The 7,571-nt window shown below is 42.7% G+C and overlaps 1 long non-coding RNA gene across 1 annotated transcript; it reads right to left on the bottom strand.

The window, feature by feature from the left end:
* Window positions 1–1,937: 1,937 nt before the first annotated feature.
* LOC128147284 (uncharacterized) lies at window positions 1,938–7,321 on the bottom strand. The gene is made up of 2 exons (XR_008236987.1): window positions 7,128–7,321; window positions 1,938–2,479 (listed from the first exon to the last, which is right to left on the bottom strand). It is a non-coding gene; the product is annotated as an uncharacterized LOC128147284 (long non-coding RNA).
* Between the last annotated feature and the right edge of the window lie 250 nt (window positions 7,322–7,571).

Here is a 7,571-nt window from a genome sequence, read left to right as displayed (position 1 = left end):
GAACATTGCAAAAAAAAAAAAAACCAAACCCTCTTACTTTGTAATTGTGCTTTAAAGGCAAGACCAAAACAATCCTCATGGAAAATAAAGCGCTTCACCCCCTCTCCCAATCAGATTTTCTCAAGCCTGGGGAAAACCTTGATCCAGGAAAAAAATTTACAAAGGACTTGGAAACCTTCATTTCTGATGCTATTGCTAAGTTCCCTAATTCTGCAAGTAGCTTTATAACAACCTACTGAGAGCACGAGCAGCAGATGTCTCCAAGCCAGGTATTCACAAGAAATCAGAGATCTTGGCTTATTTACAAGCTGCCTTGTTTGCCCGGGTGGCAGAAGCTGAAATGGAAGTGAATGGGTGAGAGCTGCTGAGAAGGAGGAAGAATTACAAGAGAGTCCAAAAAGTACTTTTTTTTTTTTAAAAAACCCATCTGCTGCTGCTCTGGGCTTCTCACTGGTTTTCCTCAATATTTTTTCCATTATCGGTTCCAACAGACCCAGTACCAGCACAGCAGAGCCCGGTCCCACTGCCTCGGTCTCTCCACCCAGCCATGTACCTTCCCTTTGGGGCCAGAGCAAATGCTCCTGCAGAGCTGGACCTGATGGTCTCCTGGTACGAAAAAATAGATGATAATTTGTTAACTACTCCCCACCAGTTAATAAAAAATGAATGTTAAGTTATCCAGAGTAATTGCCTTTCCTTCATCCCTATTACTCTACTGTAAATTGCACTGATCTGTTTCTACAGAAAAGACACTCTGAAGGCACGATGCTTTGTATGAATTTGGTGACCCGTCAATCGTTTCAATTATATGACCTTTGTTGCACTGAAAGTCATGAATAAACATTTCTTAATATTTTAGGTACTATCCTGCTCAAGCAGTGTTACCATTTCACATCATTTTTCTTTTGGTGCTTACATTCAACACGTCCTGCAGTGGAGCTGTGCAGTTTAAGTCACTTAGCCACAGTGTTTTACTTTCTATTTACATCGTAGCTCTTTGGCCCCACACTGATTGCTGTAGCAAATAAGACCGTATAATTGGAATAAGTGTCTGTCTTGTTCACGATTTGGCAAATACTACAGTTCACCAACTGTCCAAATTAAATGTAGGTATTTTGGCAAACCACTGTCCAACAGCTGTTCTGCCCAGCGTCATGAAGTCTCAATATTGATGTGCATTAAAAACACTTCTACTCTAATTAAAGCACCAGGACTCATCCTGGATTTCACAAAACTCTGCTACAGCTGTGCACAGAGCTGCAGACAATTGAATAACAGCCTTGAATCCTATTTACTATTACCTCTGAAAACAAGGAGTCATCCCTTCCATTTGTTAAGGTCAAGAAACTCCGGGATGCTAAAACAGTCAATTCATAAAAGGCAGATGAAAAGCACGGTTACCAGGGCAGTGTTTCAGCGGGAATGGATAGGGAGCTGAGGAGCAGTGCCTTTGGCTCTGAAACCGCAGGGGTCTGCTGCGAGGGCGGTTTACATGACCCGCACGCTGCTGCAGCGCTCACCGGGACGTGGGACGGGTTTGGATGGGTCTTTGTCCCTTCAACGCCTCTCTTCTCGCACAAATCTGCAGCAGGGTCCGCACTGAAAGTCGGCTTCGCTGGAGGCAGCGGGGACCGCTGGAGGAGAGCACCTGTAACCTGTAACCCACCGATATTCGAAGCCCTTGGTCCTCCTGCCTCCTAAGGAGCCCAGGACAGCTCAGCCCCACAAGCACGCTTCCCGGCCGTTCCTGACCTCCTCGGAGTGTGTCCTCCGCACAGCAAAGCCGAGCAGCCGACAGGACACCGTGGAGCCCTGTCCCCCCTGCCCCTTGCACCGCTGGCACAGCCAGAGACACGTATGCCCTACGAAAGGCTGACAACGTTTTTAACGTTGGATCGGTTTTATTGCACAGAAGTGGCTCATGGTTAAAGAATGGATCACGTAATTTTTTTACTGCTGCTTTGGGCTACAAGCATTCATTAGAAAACAAGAAATTGCAAGAAATCTACAGTCTGCAGCATATTAGAAATACACACATTTTAATAGCCCCCGGATAATGCCCTTGTAGCTTTTGTTTGTAAATACTTGCTGTTTTCCTCAATCAACTGAACAGCACGGAACAGCCCTGGGCTAAGTCAGTGTCTCTGCAAGGAAAGATTTAGAAAGCCCTTGCTGGTTTTTTGGGGTGCACGAGGAGCTGCACACCTTCGCAAGCCAACAAGCTGTGTCCAGCCTCTTAAGCAGGCAGACTGCTTTGCACCCTTCTTCCTTAGGGCTCCTGCTTTCTTGAAGGAGTCAGGACTGTGCCTGAAAAATTCAAATTCATCATTTTTCCAATGTAATTGCAGTCCTTTCATAATGCCTCATATGAAGCACCACAGAGTCAAACTGATTCTTGCAATATCACTCTAGTCTGAGACCGCCAGCTTCTTCCCTCTCAAATCCACCTTGTGATTTTCTGGTGTGATCGATCATCTTTCTGAAAGACAAAATAGATCAATGCAGGGATGAAGAACATAGCTAGACTCTCAATGTCTAGATCTTTGCACAGATTTGTAGCACCTTCAGCTGCAGAGAAAAGGATTTTCAGATTTATATGCAGAAATTTTTGTATGAATCACTCTTTTCTGGCCACAGAAAAAGGAATTTTCACAGGAAAAAGAAACCAAGTGCATGACCCCACTTACCAGGCCTCCGGGAAACAAGAACCCATGAAAACCCAAATATGCCAGAACCAAAATTGTCTCTGATGTTTTGTTTCTTCCCTTGGAGATTTAGAGCAACAGCATCCATCCCATGTGCTCAGTGTGGGAGCTGGGGCAGAGCCACGCGCAGGCTCCAGCACTCCGCACCCCACCCCAGTAACACACATACATAAACAATTCCAGGTTTTATCACTTCCAGCCTTTTCTCACTGCTTCCAAAGGAGGGAAGGACTCTCAAGAGCACAATATGTGGTCACATAATTACACACCGGGGAAGCAGAGCTCAGTTTTCTCAATTGAACTATTGTTACAAAATAAAGAAAAAGGTAAGAAAAACACTCCTTTCTTTACTAATTTTAAATTGATGCAAAGAAACGAGATTGCAGCCAAAAAAAAAACAAAAAAAACCACCACCACGTAGGACAGAATTCAGTGTAAAGACATCGTTTGATACCCTTCACCGTACAAGAAGCAAGATTGGCCCCATAATTAGAAATCCTGTATATTATGCTGTGTCAAATTAAAGAAGGCTGTCCAGAGTTGAGGTGAACCTCAACTAAACCCCCTGCAGCACCCTGACCTTTGCCAGTCCCCAGAGCCCATCGGACGTGCTGGAGTTTTCACAGCGAGCTGGGGTGGGATTTGCAAAACTAGAAAAAGGCTTTGGATGGCGAATTCTCATTAAATTTAATGGAGACTTGATCCATCAAGAAGCTGTAGAAGACTCACTGCCAACATCATCAAGCCTTTATGCTCAGAGGAGCAACATGGTTCACCATGCTTTGCACCAAAGTGCTGGCCAGCTTAGTCACTGCTTACGTCATCTGGAGCTCCATCCACCAGCACATGAAGCTCTCTAATCACCCTGGTTACCAGCAGAAAAAGCCAACTTTCTGAATACTTTACATGGGTTCCTTCCAGGCAATTTCACCCCCATCTCACAACATCACTGCTCACAAGCATTCATCTTCCCACTGCAAGAAAACCCCCAGATCTTATGTAGAGTTAATGCTGATATTTTCCCTTGCTCTTGATATTTGTCATTGCAAACCATGCCTTCTGGGGGTCTCCTCTGCACAAATCAAAACCGTATATATGTTTGAGATCAAGTATTCTCCTCATGCATGACATAATGTGCCTTCAGGCCGATATTTTTACAAGTGGTCACTATTTTAGGTGTTTTCCTTTCTAACGCTTAACAACATGAGCCTGCCAAACAGACAGTGCCACTTAGAGGCTTCCCTGCAAGAATTTGTGGGGCTCATCATGACCTACTCCTGCTTTTGAGGATTTGTTTGCCTATTTATGTGCAACTTGTTGGTCCCTTCCTGGGGTGGCAGCTGCAACCCATGCTGCAGGGCTCCTGCCCAGAAATAGCCCTAGAAATGCTCCGAGGATGCAGGAAAAATGTTTGTCTTTGCAGGAAAAAAAAAATGTCTTTTTTCCACTGCTTTGCCCTGAGGTATCAGAGAAGAAAGAACAGGGAAAGCCAGAAAAATGATATAACCTGGTCTAGTGGAAGGTGTCCCTGCCCATGGTGGGGGGCGGGAGGGGAACTAGATGATTTTTGTGGTCGTTTCCAACCCAAGCCATTCTATGATTCCCATCCAAGGCTGTGGAAAGCTCAGGGCTGTGAGGTCCTATTCAGGGTGGAGGAAAAATGAGTGTATCATAGGGTCAGTGCCTGTTGGTAGCATCCTCATTACAGTCCCGGTCTCACAGTGATACTAGACAAAAACAGAGTGTTGTTAATTACAATAATGTGTTGTGAACATATTTATGAATAAATATTTTATAACACCAGAAGCAAGCTATAAAGCTATGGCTATACTAGTAACTAAACAGGCCATGGTCTCCTGTTTGAGCTTTCTGGCAAGTGACACAGCTCATACACACCTGGCTGTCCTCCCCGTTCTCTTCCAAAATAGGTTGTTCTCACCCCTACTGTGTTTATTAACAGCCCCAGGTGTGTGCTGTCTCCTGAACCTCGGCATTATTTGGGACTGAAACCCATGGGATGTAGTGTGGGAAGGCATCGGTTGGTACCAGCCAAAGCTGTGCCAGGGAGGGTGCTGGGAATTCAAGTGATGTCCAGTGCTGGAGCGGATGATTTTCTCATGTGTGACTTGCTGTTACACACACAGCTCACTCGGCAAACATACAGACCTGCTATGCTGAAACTGAAAGTCCAATATTTGGAGATTGTCCAGAAAACTTTTACTGTTAGGAATTCAGAGTTCACACTGAAGAGCTAACATCTGCAAAACATCAAACATTCTAAAATGCTTATCTCAGGTTAGCTTTTCCTTAGCAATTCTATAAACAACCTGTCCTAAAAATAACCTGACAAGGAAAGGTCAAATGGAGTACAGCCATCACATACCCCAAGATCAATACTAATAAAATATAGAACAATTCAAAATACATCACCTCAGTCTTGCTCCTCTTTATCCATCATCAAACCGACATAACACTGATAATCCTATCAGTGCAAAAGACAAAGAATAAAACACAGTAAGCAGTTTTGAGTTATGGAACAACAGGAAATAAAAAAGGCTGGGTTTGAGTAAACACATTTTCTTTGAGCTAAAAGATGTAGAACTTTTTTTTTTTTTAAATATAATCATACCTCCTTTTAGCCACTGTAATTAAAATTTGAATTCAGTTTAATAATGGCACATGAATGTGTGCCTGACTCTGTGAGCCTGATCCCCTGCATTATCACTTCCACGGACAGAAACCCTGTGACCAAAGCAGACTCAGAAATCAAAACACAGATTTGGGTTCTGATGAGATCCCTCATGCTCCTCTGTCTAATTCTCTGTATTCTGATAAGGACCATTTTATTTGTGTTCATTTTTTATCTTGCATGAAACTTTTCCAATTTCAGGGACATTTCTCTTTCTCCAAGCACATACACCAGTAAATGAATGTATTACAAGGATTACAATAAACACAACTGATATCAATAAAATCTCACAAAACCATAAAATATTATTTTCTGTAAAAAGTGCAATATTTGGAAGGACCATTTCTAATGCTGTTATCCTTTAAGGTCTTCAGTTAAGGCTGCTTGTTTCTCTCTTCTTCAGTCACTAATAAATCTCCGAAAGAAGAAACGAAACAGGCATCCTATTATATTGCAAATATATAACTCTTACGTAAAATACCTGTTTATCCACTAGCCAATATATAATTTTCCAACCACTCTATAAACCAATTTGTTGCTATGACCCACCCACACTGTGAAGTTCCCCTCTCATGAACTATTTTCCTGTCTCCATAGTAACAAATACACTTAAAAAGGAAGGAATGAATAGGGTGATGTACAAAAGTGGGTAACAATACAGTCAAAATCAGGAGCACATTCAAAAGCTGGAATGACCACAGATACTTCATTTTGTCAGGCAGACCTGCAGGGCTCTTGCTTAGGAATGTTCTCACCTCAGACCAGCAGGAAAATGGTCAGAGCATTATGATCTAGTATCCTTTCTTCCCACTATCTTCCCCTGTTTTAATCACAATAACAAGTACTTCTGCTGCACTGGATCAAGACATCATATCGGAATAGGAAATTAAATCATTGCTACTACTGAGGCCCACATCCACAGCCCTCAAATTTCAACTGTTTGTTGGATAAACAACACAAATTCCGCAGCAGAATTAATTACAGGCACCACACATGGATTAAAATACATAACTGATCTTAATACATAATAACACTGAAGTGTAAAAAACATTTCCATAAAACATGAGAACAAATTCTGCCTGTCCAGAAAAATAAAATTAAAGCAGCATTATCACGAAGTTTAACAAATCCTAGATACAGCTGCATAAACAGAGCATGTGTTACCAGCAAAACACAGTGCTGAAAGATTTTCGCCAACCTTTTGTACCAGCAGCCACTGAGAGCATCACAACGGTTTGGGTGGGCTGTTGGCACTCTGTACCTCGAGCCATGCTGTTGTCATGTGTTGTAACAGTTTTCTCTCTTTAAAAAATGGCTCTAGAAAGAGAAATTACTTAGATATGTAAAATAAATGTGTCTGTAGGTCTCTGCATGACTCTGGCTTTAATGCCTACTCTCACAACCCAGTTATGCTATTTTGTGATCTGTGAACCATTTTCCATCCTTACTAAAAACAAAAGAATGTGGTACAAACAACGTTCACCCTTATAACCAGGGTTTTTAGGAAATATTCTCAAAGCATCCTTTTCCGATCCCTTTTCTTAATGTGTAAGGGAATTTGAGGCAACACAGGAAGACGCATTCTTATCTACTGTACAGACAAGCTGTTTTCTCCTGAATACCAAGAGTATCTTAGTATCTGAAACATTTTTGTTTAACAGGGAAGAAAAAATATTATTCACTGAAGACATTAAAATGACACACAATCAGAGAACCAACTCCAAATACATTACCTGAGGAAATCCAAGACGTCTTTGAAACCACGCTAAGAGAAAAACTCTTGCGTTAATCTAAGAGCAGTTGGTTTCCCTCGTGCCTGGAAGGCAGACGTCTCCTGCCCTGCCACCATTAGCACAGGCTCATTAACAAGCTCCTCTGCTGCCTCCAGCATCACTGGCCAAGCTGTGCTGTCATGCCCAACGTCAGGGTGAACCCGGCGTAGCACCTGTTAAGAAGCAACATCAGCATTCACACCTTTATGTTATCAAGGGATGGTTAAGCTGTCGGTATGGTAATGTGAACACATTCAGGTTAAAGTTTCAAAAGAGATACTTCATGAGCTTTTAACTGATGGGAATCTGAATGTTAGAGATAATGAACCAAGAAAACAAGCCTGGGGCTCGTGGGGCTGAGCTGGGACACCAGCCGGGAGCAGAGGGGGATGAACCGAGGAGAAG

Source organism: Harpia harpyja, chromosome 10 (assembly GCF_026419915.1).
Source record: "Harpia harpyja isolate bHarHar1 chromosome 10, bHarHar1 primary haplotype, whole genome shotgun sequence".
NCBI classification, from domain to species: domain Eukaryota; kingdom Metazoa; phylum Chordata; class Aves; order Accipitriformes; family Accipitridae; genus Harpia; species Harpia harpyja.
Note: the sequence above shows the minus strand (reverse complement) of the source record. Positions and strands in the feature narration are given on the sequence as shown.